Below are 12,882 nucleotides of genomic sequence, written 5' to 3'. Positions count from 1 at the left end.
GTAAAATATTTGGCTTTGGTGAAAGGAGGAAATTCTCTCATACATTGGAACTATTTGGTTAAAAGGGCATTTTTGTCTGCTGAATTGGTCCCCTGGGGTTTATGCTAGCATCTGAATGCTTTTTAAAAAGTCTCCAGTGACCTACAGCCAATGCTCGCCCATTCATTCTCTTTCTCTCTCTGTCGACCTACCCATTTATAATCGTGTGTGTGTGTGTGACATGACACATACCACACACACACACACACAGGTCTATTGAGAGAGCATAGAAAATTGAAACCCTGAATAATCTCAGCCTTTTAATTTACCCTCTGCTTGACTCAACCTTGTCCCCAAACTTCTTTCAAGTAACATTCCCCTTTTCTTTGTGCTATGCAGGACTTAAAAGTAGCAAAATAGCCCCCCCCCTCAAAAAAATAGATAGCAGGAAGAAGTGGGGGAAATAAGGAAAACAGATATTTCAAATGCTTATTTTTGTATTGACTTGAGTTTGAATTTTATGTCTGACAGACTGGTGCAACTTTGTGGAAACACAGATGAGCCAGCTTCCCGTCATTCCTGGAGACTGGGATAGAAGGTCAAATACTTAAAGTTGGGTTTTGGTGATTCTTCTATATCTACAGCCCTTTGGATCAGGAATATTTTGGAGCTGCTAATTGGAAAGTAGACATTGAGGAGATATTTTCAGCAAAAGAAAAGAATGAGCTATATAGCTTATAACTCAGCTACTTTATTCTGATCCTGGCCTCTCTAACAATAGCTCCCTGCTCCATGCTCTTAAAACACAAGTGCTAATATTATGAGAAACGAGTTACATGAAAAACAGTCTAATCTTTTCTCAAAGTGCTAAAAATACCGATCTGCAACCAAGAATGCTTCAATTCTCTTCCCTTTCCAGATGATGTAGAATTCTAGGCAAAGGCTGGATTTCAGAGGATACCCCAAGGCGTGGGCACGAGAGGGGGCTTATAGGAGTAAAGGTCTTCAGACAAGGACATTCTAAGTGAATTCCTTATCATTACACTAGTGCAGAGTCCTTAGATACACAAGCCGTTGTTTTCCTGGTCATTCTTTGGAAGTGGCTGATGATGGAAGGGCATTGTGTTTATTTTTTTTTTTCTTATGAGGAAACTGAGATGCAAGAGATTCCACTCCAGACTTAGAACCTAGTGCTCTGTGCCTGAGGTCCTGTCCGCACTTGGGAGACCGTGTTTACATTGCGTGATTCTACACGGTAACTCTTCCATCTGCTTATCCTTACAAGATCAAGCTCTCAGAATGTGCGAAGGGAAATACTTCTGTGTGACAGCCTTCAAGATTTGATGAGGAGATCTTGTCTGGGACCTGAGATAGAGAGGACGAGAGGGGATGATGACCTGGAGGACTTGGAAGCAGAATGATGGTGGTGACGGTAGGGTAGGTGCGTGTGTGCTCGAGAAGACGAGCCTGTGTGTTCAAAGTCCCACTGGGGCCACACTTCCTTATCTTCTGATCATAGATGGCAGATGTCTGGTCCTCCACCACCATCGATCGCTGTGTGTATCTGCTGGGAGAACTCACACACGAGTCTGAAGTCACTGTATTTCTTCACAACAATCTTTAAAAACATTTTTTTTAATGTTTACTTATTTTTGAAAGAGAGAGAGAGAGCGAGCAAACAGGGGAGAGGCAGAGAGAAAGGGAGACACAGAATCTGGAGCAGGCTCTGGGCTCTGAGCTGTCAGCACAGAGCCCGACACGGGGCTCGAACTCATGAACTGTGAAATCATCATGTGAGCCAAAGTCAGAAGCTTAACTGACTGAGCCACCAGGCACCCCCTACAGCAGTCTTCTCTTAGGCTTCATGTGGTTGTAGAACGAGAATTATTGGAATGAAAAGTAACCATGTTGGTCTTATATAACGGCCACATTTTCTGTTTGGAAAAGTTACTTCTCAGAAAATAAAAATTAATAAAACAATGCATGGCAAATTGGGCCTTAGTAGCTGCCATTCATTTTTTAGTCTTATCTGCTGTAGAATTTCTTCTTGTCAGTGTGGTGTCCTTTTCAGGACTGTGACTGAGACTCAAATTGTCCCTGGACTGTGAGCAGAAATAATGCGTAGGGTTGTAATGTGGGTATTGAGGCCTTTTGAGTGTCTGATTACTTTCTGACATGGTTGTTTTGAGGGAAAGCTAACTAAAGTTACTTAAATTTAGCCACATTTGTTAACCACCCTTTTCTAAAAATTGAAAAGTAACTTTAGTTACAATAAGATCCAGAAGTCTCTGTTTTGAAACAGCGCATTCCTAGGTTTATAATGTTAAGGGTTGAGGAATACTTAAAGTAGCCAGAATCACTGAGACCTAATGAAGCAGTTCATATTTTTACTTTTTTTTTTTCCAGAAGCTGGTTGCCATGTAGAGTAAAAGAAACCTTGTGCTTTTAATCTTTGCAGTTGACATTGCCAGTGAGAGTGTTGTTATTGTTAGATAATCATAATGGTATGTTCTGGAGGCTCTTAGCCCCTCACCCGACACACCCAATTCACTCACACCCGGCCTGCTGAGCCAGAGACAGAAGAATAAAGCAACATCTTATTTGCTTTCAAAATTTGATTCTCTGTTGCTTTGGAGACATGCTGGGATTTGCTCTTAAACTACTATTATTTTCCTAATGTCCGTCTCGGTTTCGATTCATTTGTAAGAACCAAGAGCACAGATGAGCTGGTCAGGTTGCACTGGGCAGACCCTTCCTCCAGCCTAGGCTGAACCTCACAGCAAGAGGACAGAGGCAGCAGTGCAGGGCTGGGCAGCGGAGTTAGGGCGGCAGGGAGGGCCCGGCCATGACACTTCACCTCCCACAGCCTCAGTTTCCTTACCACCCACCCATTCATGCTTACCTTGAAAATTACATGTGATAGTGTTTAAAAAGGGTTGCAAGCTTGGGGCTCTTGGGAGGCTCAGTCGGTTAAGCATCTGACTTCAGCTCAGGTCATGATCTCTCAGCTCATGGGTTCCAGCCCTGCGTTGGGCTCTGCGCTGACCGCTCAGGGCCTGGAGCCTGCTTTGGATTCTATGTCTCCCTCCCTCTCTCTGCCCTTCCTCTGCTCACTCACTCTCTCTGAAAAACAAACAAATGTTAAAAAAATTTTTTAAAGACTTGTAAGCTATCTCAGAAAGTACAGATGTTAGATATGAAGTTAGCAACTACACCATTCCCATACTTACGTATAATTCGGGGTGTGTACTGATCATTACATGTGAGGGACACTAGTAATTTTGGAAAAGTTTTTCATCACTTCCTCATGGGGCCTCAAGTGAAAAATGTGCAAGACAAGTTCAGCAGTTTCTTTAAGTTTAACCAAAGTGAGGATTGGAAATCTCCCGAAAGGCAAGCGGTAGAAGTAAGCTGTGATGTCACTGATGCATCATACTGCTTATGAAGAAACACAGAGCTCTCAAAGAGAGCTATCATGATATACAGTGTTTGATTATGGGACTGGCCCCACAGAGGGTGGAGGGGTGAATATTATGAACACAGGCGAGGTTGGCGTTCCGTTCAAGGGGTGTGTGATTCAGGGACCCAGGGATGAGGAGCAGCCCCATTCTTATCCTACAGTAGAGCCTGTGTTTGGGGGTCATGGAGATTCTCCTGCATGCATGGGAGAATGCTGAGGTGTGAGTTTATAGGGAAGAAGTCCAGAAGTTGTGCTTATTCCCGGGACTCAGAGGTAACAGAAGTAGCTGGGGCTTTCTCGCTTCCAGGTTGGCCTCCTAGCCCTACTGTTTCATTCCTTCTTCTTTTTTTTTTTTAATTTAATTTTATTTTAGAGAGAGAGTGTGTGCACGAGAGTGGGGGAGAGGCAGAGGGGGAGAGAGAGAGATAGAGCGAGAGAGAGAGAGAGAGAGAGAGAGAGAGAGAGAGAATCCCAAGCATGCTGAGCATGGAGCCCGACATGGGGCTTGATCTCATGACCTTGAGATCATATCCTGAGCCGAAATCAAGAGTTAGAGGCCTACTGAGCCCCCCAGGTACCGCCTCTACTGTTTCATTCCATTTGCTCTCTTCTGTGGCCTCTCCATCTCCCCAGACCAGCTCTGTACAGGAGGGAGTCACGGAAAAATACAATCAGGTGGTTTCTAGGGGGCTGTTGAATGCTGGTGGCAACAGTAACCAAGGGACACACACCCCATATCTGGGTCCCTGACTTAACCAGCACACATCCCATTGAAGGCTCAACTTGTGAGTCCGACATTCCCCAATTCCTGGTAACCCTGCTGACATTCATACTTACTAATCATAGTTATATTTCAAGCATTTACTTTTGTTCCCACAAGTATTTAAGATGGACTTTCTCAGCACGTAATCAAGTTCCCAGGATGGGTCTATAGGCCGGCTGCGGCTGCATTCTTAAAAAGATAAATAAAAAAGATAATGCAATAGAGAAGGAACATGTGCCAAATTGAAGCATGAAAGGAAATAAATGAGGACCGAACTTCCACTCTACTAGCAATATAGGCCAGCCTTGTCCTTCAGGCATCCGGTGACTTGTGTGAAACACTGCCACCTCGTACGTGGGCCTCTTGAGAAGGAAGGAAATGAATGAACAAGGAAACACCCGGCTTTCAGCATTCCTGGCTACCTGGATAACAACCCCAGGTTCTCTGGAGTGTAAAATCGTCCACACAGGAGAATGGGGAGACAGATCTCCAGGTACAGCCAGTGGTCACATTATTTTCTTCCGTACAGAGCTGTTAGAGGTGAGCCCTCTTGGGGAAGCTGTAAACCCAGCCAGCAGCCTGCCTGGTTCTCCAGGGATGGAGGTGTGCACAGAAGCTCTGGCCTTCACGGGCTTAGGTCCAGGACACTGAGGGACAGCTGTCATCTATGGGAGTCACATAGTCATTTTGTTCTTTTTGCTTTTTATTTTTTTTAATTTTTTTAAATATTTATTCATATTTGGGAAAGAGACACACATAGACTGTGAGTGGGATAGGGTCAGAGAGAGAGGGAGACACAGAATCCGAAGCGGGCTGTAGGCTCTGAGCTGTCAGCACAGAGCCCAATGCTGGGTTCGAACTGACAAACGAACCAAAATCAGATTCTCAACCGACTGAGCCACCCAGGCGCCCTTCTTTTTGTTTTTTTAATGTTTATTTACTTTTGAGAGAGAGAGACAGAGACAGAGACAGAGACAGAGTGCCAGTGGGGGAGGTGTAGAGAGAGAGGGAGACACAGACTGTGAAGCAGACTTCAGGCTCTGAGCTATCAGCACAGAGCCCGATGCAGGGCTCGAACCCATGGACTGTGAGATCATGACCTGAGCCGAAGTCAGATGCTCAACTGACTGAGCCACCCAGGTGTCCCTTGTAGTCATTTCCTTTCTGGGGACCCCTGATGGGGACGGCAGGTGATGGCATTGGATTCCAGGAAGTCTTAGATAAGGACTGGCCTAAAACCCAGGCACAAGTAGTTGTAAGACAGGACAGAGTGTGAGGCATAGGACCATGCCTGCGCTCAGAGGGTGTTTCCCCATTTCTGTGCGGGAAGACCCGGGCGGGGGGTGGGGGTGATGCCTGAGCCCACCAGTCACATGTGATTCCTAAGTTCCTTACCAAACGGGCTTGTTCGGAGACGGAAGAGTGCTGGAGAGGAGCTGAGCACGAGGCTGGGAATCCAGAGCGACCTCTTCTCTACCAGATTCAGAAGCTTTCATGATTTTGTCATTGAGAATCACTTCTCAGCCTGATTTTCATCCCTCCGAGTCCACACCACACACACAAACTCCTTTTCTTCGAAACAGATCTCCAAAAACATTCATCTAGCTGCATGCTTAGATTACTTCTCACGGATTGCCTGTCTTAGGAGATGGAGGAGAAGGTGGCCTGGGAGTCTTTTTGAAAGGATTGTTTAAGTGATCATTTGAGCCAAAAAGAAATCGCCTTTTTATTATTCAAGACAAAAGACTCTTTCAGTCTGGCCGATTGAAGTGTAAAATTGTCCACCCAGGAGAATGGGGAGGCGCATCTCCAGGTATGGCCAGGTGGGCACAGGCTTCTAGGGAGTGGGGGATACGGTAGATCTTCTGTGTGGAATCCCGAGGCCAGCATACCAAGAAGGAATTGTTTAAAATCCCGTCATTTCAAACTCTGGAAAAATATTGGCATAGAAAAGAGTTTTCCAAAGTCAACCCCATCATTGGCTCAGATATTAATAGAAAATCAGGAGTCAAAAAAACAGTCAGAAGATAGAGATTTTAAGTCAGCCTGGTTTTAATTTACATGTGGTTATTCTAACCAGTCAGACAAGCATACCCCACCCCACCCCCATCCCAACCCATACCTTGTCCCAGGCATAAATTATTCACCCGTTAGAGATGAATTAACTTTTTTAAGGGTTCCACTTTAAGGGTCATTAATTTAGCAAATTAACTGACATTCCTAGAAAAGCTCCATGGCTTGTGCCTGTAAATATTTACCCAGTTAGCGACACTTCAAACGGCACCCCAAAATCGCTGGTCCACTTCCAAAGGGTGAGCAGTTTACTTTCAGGAAATGGATTACTCACTTGTGGAATCAGACCAACACCCAGGCTGTTCAGTTTCAACATACTTTAAAATGCAAAAGGGAACTTTCCCACCTCAAATGTTCAAAGCTTTTCCAGAAGGACCGAGAGGGGCATGAGTGCCGAGCCCAGCGAGACTGGTTCAGCCCTCGCGGTGGAACTCCATGATGGTGGCCGTGGCCTGGTGGTGGGTGGCTGCCCAGAGATGACCCCGAGTGCCTGCAGAGAGCACCTGCCCTGTCTCCATTTGCCAAACACCCCCGAGAAACGAGGGAAATCTGGAAAGGCTAGGACACAGCCCCACTTTACGCCCGCTCTGCTTGCTTCTGATGGTTTCACTTCTCGGCCACAGCTGCTCACAGCTGTCTGGGCGGTGGGTCTGGGCCTGGGAAAGCGGCAGTAGGGTTGAGGGTGGAATTTGGCAGGGTTTTGAACCTGGCTCTTTTTGCCCAGCTAGCCGAAATAGGCAGTCAGGAGGCTCCCCTGTGCAGCTTCTGTCAGGGGGTTAAGCGGGGTACCTTAGAGGGAGACCCTGGGTGGGAGGTGGCTTACACAATCTGCTGTTTGGTTCTGGGCGCCAGGTTTTCAAAAAGACACTGAGTAAACCTGAGGAATGTGGCCAGGAAGCTGTAAAGGTCTAGAAATCATATTACCTAAAGATTATTAGAAGGAACTGGAGATTCTGAGCCTGAAAAAGAAAATTTAGGGAGAGAGCTATCTTGTGAAGGGGGAATAGATTTTTTTGGTATTTTAATTATAATAAAATATACATAACATTTGCCATGTGTTCATTTTTAAGTGTACAGTCCTGTTATACTGAGTGTATGCCCAGTGTGGTGCGCCTGTCACTGCTGTGCATTTTCACAACCTATTCATCATTCCAGACTGAAACTCTTCAACTCTTCACACATTAAACAACCTACCCTCCTCCCCCCAGCCCCAGGGAGCCACCGTTCTACTTTCTGTCGCTAAGAATTTGCCTGCTCTAGGTACTCCTATAAGAGGAATCCTATGATATTTGTCCTTTCATGCTTGGCTTCCTTTATTTCGCATTATGTTTTCAATTTTTATCCATGCTGTAGCATGTATCAGAATTTCATTCCCTTTTAAAGGTCAAATAGTATTCCGTTGCATGTACCATACTTTGTACGAGTATCTCTAGAGTTCTTTGTGGTTTCAGAGAAATTGACCTTTGTTGAATGGGAAGAAGTTGGAAAGAGGCCAATTATGGCTTTAATAATTCTAGCTCTCTCTGATGGTAGAAGTGGGCTTCCCATGGGTAGGAGGAGCTCAGCCTTGGTGAGCATCACAGAGGAATCATGGGGTGGGACCCCCACAAAGAGTAAAGGAAAGGCCCAGAGAATCTCAGAGTGCCCTTCCGTCTCCAGAATTCTGTGATTCCCAGGCATATGGAGTACACATCCTGAGGGAACCATCTGGAAAAAAAAAAAGTGGTATCTGACCAACTTTCCCCTGAGGAGAAAAAGGGGAAGTGTGGTGGTTGGGAGGTGAGACCCAGAGTCCTCAGCACAATCCCTTCCGTCAGCCCAGAAAGGGCTTCCCCTGTGGGGGACCTGTCTGAGCCCCATCTCCCTGTAGGCTGTGCAGAGTAGAGCCCAGGCCTGGGGGTGAAGGGAAGGCGGAGAATGCTGGGCTGGGGAATGTTCAGGAGTGAGTGTCAGCTGAGGTGGGGATGCCCTGGGATCCGACACAATTAGCTTCATTCTGTCACAGTTGGGGGTTTTCTTATCATTAGTTGGGGAGGCCGAGCCAGAGAATTCCAGTATTCCAGAGTGAGTTTAATTGTGGGTGATTTCATTCTGCCCTTTTTATGTCGAAGCCAGAGGCTTGCGTCATATAACAGTGAATTCAGGGAGATTTTTTATTTGCATGTGAATCATCGCTTTTCCAGCTGAATGTCACTTACTTGGAATTTTTGTCTGATTTTGTTTTTGTTTTTGTCTCTTGGTGTTTTTCCATCGGGCTCTTTGGCTAACCAGAAAAAAAAAAAAAAAACGAGAGGAAGGGCTCAATCTGACTGGAGCAGGGTTTGAGTTGGCAACTCAAAAAGAAGAGTATTATGAGTGTGAAAAAAAGAAAACGGATGCTTTATTTTGCTTTGAGGGAGGGACCGAGGCCAAGTCAAATTGAGAGCTCTAATTTGGGAATGGTGCTATTACAGGTCACTGGGAGTTGGTTACGCTCTAAATTGGGAGGCCAGTCACATGAGGAGGCAGCGAAGGCGGATCACACGGGGGACAGTAGGGCTCTTTTACAATGAACTCTTATTTTATTTACTACACAGCTGAAATGTACTTCTGTCATGTTGAGAAATGGAGTCACCTTACTGGCTGGTGAGCCCTCCCTTGCCTTGGCCCATCACTTGTTTTATTAGTGAGCCAGTTCTTGCCGTGTGTAGGTTTGCTGGGGCTTTATTTAGGTACTGGAATCTGTTCAGTGATTAGTGGAGCAAGCCATGTGCGAAAGGTTATACATCTGCTCTTCACCTTCACCTACAGAGCTTCTTCCGGGGGGCTTGCATCCTTCTCTTCCAAGGGCCTTACCCCGTTTGTGATCTCAAGACATTCTGATAATTTCTCTATTTACTAGGTTATCTTTTATGTTCTGTTTCTGTTAATATCAGCTTGCAAAATAAAAGACAAAAAAGATGAGTACTGCCCCCCACTCTGGGCAGTTAGGAAGAAGCATTCTTCCGACCCCAAATTGCAGACCCTTGATGTTCTTGGCATCTTGGGGATGACCTGGAAAGGGTGTGTGTCGTAAGCTGCTCATTTTTTGTGGAGAATCCGAGTTGGCTTTTTTGATGTAGAAAGCCCTGATTAGTTGGCTGTGTTTGAAATAAAAACAAAAATGCAGCCCAAGAAGACTATCTAGAACTCAGTGTCCAGTGCAAACAAGTTGTGCTCATGGTCCTAAATGGGGCGCGTTACTAAGTCTGTGATACAGAGAGTCTGCTGGTGCTTCCAAAGCATGTGGACCGGCGATGCTTGTGATCAAGGTTAGGAATAGAAGGTGTGTGGAAACTTTCTATAAAAGGCATCCGGGGCCCCTGGATTGGCGTGGATGAGTGGTCAGGAAACCCTGGCACTGTTGATGGTCATACCAGAGTGTTGCCGTGTGACCTTGGATGAGTTTCTTTGTGCCTCAGTTTCCCTGAAGCACAATATTAGTTTTGGGAGGGGAGGATAAAGAATTCCAGAGATGTATGAGGTGTGAGATATTATCAGTAAATGGAGGGAGCGTGGTGCCACATGGTGTTACAGAAGTCTGAGTCAGGGCCACCAAACATGGCCAGGCCACTAGTCTCTCCTCCAGCATCTCCACTGTGGGTGATGCCTCTGACATCACAATACTCAGCTGGGCACTCAATAATGATGAGCTGTGCCCAGTGGACACCAGAGGAGGGGAGAAAAGGAGGAGGACAAAGTGGAGAGGGAGGAGATGGAGCAATCCCTTATGTGATAATTCCATCAACTCACAACGTTTCATCTACCATCTGGTTCAACTGTAATGTGTTCAGCTTCATATAATTTATACAGCATCTGTGCCCTCTCCCCCAAACTCAGCAAAATCTTGTGGTCCACTAAGCGAGAATTTTGCTCCTGTTGCTGCACGTCTCGGGGTTCATCATCGGACCTGTGAGTTGGTACTTCTCTACGTAACGGCTCTCCGGAGCACCCATCCGGGGGCAATGCTCAGGCTGCGCGGTCCAGGCTCTTCTAGGCCACCTGCAGACCTGCCTGTATCCTTCTCAGATCAGCACAGAACTCCGGGGCGGGGGTAGGGGGCGACGTGGGAGTGGTTTGTGAGGATGCGGTTCTGTGGTAAAGATGCTTTCGAAAGCAAATTCTCACCTGCATTTTATCCTAAGCCACCCTCAGGGCTGGTCAGACTTTGTTAATGGTTCTGACGGCATTCTGAAACCCAAGTGCGCTGGATCCAGGCTTTGCTGTGGAGCCTTTGAAGGTGCTGTCACTCCTTTTTACTAGCTAGGTTGCTATAAATGGAACATTTGAGAGATCATCCCTGTCCTAGAAATATTATGATGTTTTGCTTGCTTATTTGTTGATTACTTTCTTAAAAATCCAGCAACTTCCTCTTAAAAATAGGTCCCGGGGCGCCTGGGTGGCTCAGTCTGTTAAGCCTCCAGCTTCGGCCTAGGTCAGATCTCACGTTCATGGGTTCGAGCCTCGCATCGGGCTCTGTGCTGACAGCTGGCTCAGAGCCTGGAGCCTGCTTCCGGTTCTGTGTCTCCTTCTCTCTCTGCCCCTCCCCCTCTCATGCTCTGTCTCTCTCTGTCTCAAAAATAAATGAAACATTAAAAAAAAAAATAGGTCCCTGCCACACCCATTGAACTGATTGTTCTTAGTCCTTCTTCTAGTAGGATATTACTTTTCCTACCTGGTTTCACATCAGCCTTAACCTGCTGATCATCCCAAAGCTAGAAATTGGAGGCTTTGGTTTTTCTCTTAGTTCCTTTAGCCACTGGTTCTCAAACATAAGCCTGGATCCAAATCACCCAAAGGGGTTTGTAAACAGAATTTCTAATTTGGTAGATCTATGATAGGGGCCCAGAATTTGCATTTCTAACAGCTTCCCAAGTGTCTGGGGCGTCCAGTAGGGCTGGGGTGGCACTATACTCTGAGAACCTGTGTCTGAGGCCTTTTTTGCTCTCCTAAGCCTCTCTTCCTCCCTCCCCTTCCCCAGCCTGCAGGAGAGGATGGTGACCGTAATTAACAATTTGACAGCATTCACTATGGGCCAGACTAAATAATTCAAACATCATAACAATCCTATGAAGTATCCCATTTTCCAAATGAGGAAAATGAAGGGTGCAGAGCAGTTGAATGAATTGTCCAAGGTCACACCACTGACCAAATGGATGGTCGGGACCCAAGAGTCAAACCCAGACAACACAGCTAGCATCTATGCTGTCAATCACCATGCTTTCTAATTTTTCTTTTCCTCAAGTCACTTAGAGCACTGATGCTCCTACAGTTTTTGAACGTGAATACCTAAGAAAGGACACCCACGACTGCTGAGCCTATCTTCGGTACTTGTAACCTATGTCTTGGGGACTGAGGCTCCAGACAGCTCAGCTCCCACCAGTGAGAGAGAGAGAGAGAGAGAGAGAGAGAGAGAGAGAGAGAGAGAGAGAGAGAGTGTGTGTGTGTGTGTGTGTGTGTGTGTGTGTGTGTGTAGGTTGGTGGGAGGTGGCTCTTTGAGAACTGACTGAACCTCAGGAGGACCTCGGGAGGAGCTAACGTGAAGACACAAGTGGCATCCACCCCTGAAGGGAGGCCAGAGCCCCCCTTCTGCTGGAGCCCACTGTCCCCTCACTATTCTGTGCTAGTCCAAAGGTTTCTGCTATTGACACTTTGCACTCTAGCCAGAGACAGACAAAGCTGGGAAGGAACAGATCTGCGATGTCATTGGCTATGATAGAAAAGCACGTGTATCTTTTGTCCAATGTGGTCCAGCAAGTCTGTGTGATCAGCACTGACTTAGACCAGCATTAGGAGACACATACATGGGAGGCACTGTCCCTGCCATCAGGGAGCCAGTGGTCTCATTGAGGAGAGTGTCACACAAGTGTGTACATCATTGAGTTGGTCTTTGGGGTAGAGAGAGGCAGTGAGGGCCAGAACAAAATGAACAGGATTCAAGGGAGGAAGCAGACTCTTAAACCACATCGTGGATGATGATGGAGAGCAGAAGGGAAGGGCTTGGATGTGAGTAGGGTGTATCTACAGCAGAAAATACTTAATGACAAATAATGATCTCTTTTAAGATTTGAACTGCCACAGCTATTTTCATTGGTGTAGTGATCATTGATGAAGCTTTTTGTGTTTTTTTTTTCCAGTAAATAATGAGTTGCATGTTGGTTGGAGGTCTGTTAGAGGTTCTGGGGTTGTTTTTAAAAATGGATTCTATTCCTTACATAGTTGCTGGTTGGTTCTATAAATGGAGGCCTTCTGAAAGTATTTTTTCTACCTCTTTGGTCTGGTTCTCTCCAATTTTTTTGTATTGCAGACATTTCTGTGGGGTACAAAACTTTTCCCATGGCTATCTCTGACCCCAACACACCCCATTATGGAGGATAGACCCTAACACTGGGCCATCTACATTGATAGGGACTAGAGATAAAGACCCAAGGGCTTAATAAATACATCTCCCCATTAAGGTGGTGGTGTAAAGCTAGATTAAAGCAAAATTGGCCACTGCTGTCACTCCCAGCACTGGACCAGTGTTATCTAAGTCCTCTTGCTGGTTTTGGGTCTTCTTTTGGTTTAAAATTCTAGATGGCATGTTTGA

At 46.0% G+C, this 12,882-nt stretch overlaps 1 protein-coding gene across 3 annotated transcripts in view; it reads left to right on the top strand.

Moving 5' to 3' along the window:
* The window catches only part of SAMD4A (sterile alpha motif domain containing 4A), a 208,090-nt gene that overhangs the window by 102,332 nt on the left and 92,876 nt on the right, over nucleotides 1-12,882 (top strand). The window contains exon 1 of one of the 3 annotated variants that reach the window (XM_029950984.1): nucleotides 9,970-10,205. The exons of the other annotated variants lie outside the window; for them this stretch is intronic. The gene's annotated coding sequence lies outside the window, so the exon portion shown is untranslated. Of the gene's footprint in view, nucleotides 1-9,969; nucleotides 10,206-12,882 lie in introns of those variants that run through there. 3 annotated transcript variants of the gene reach the window in all.

Source organism: Suricata suricatta, chromosome 9 (genome assembly GCF_006229205.1).
Source record: "Suricata suricatta isolate VVHF042 chromosome 9, meerkat_22Aug2017_6uvM2_HiC, whole genome shotgun sequence".
NCBI classification, from domain to species: Eukaryota; Metazoa; Chordata; class Mammalia; order Carnivora; family Herpestidae; genus Suricata; species Suricata suricatta.
This window is presented reverse-complemented; position numbering and strand designations above follow the sequence as displayed.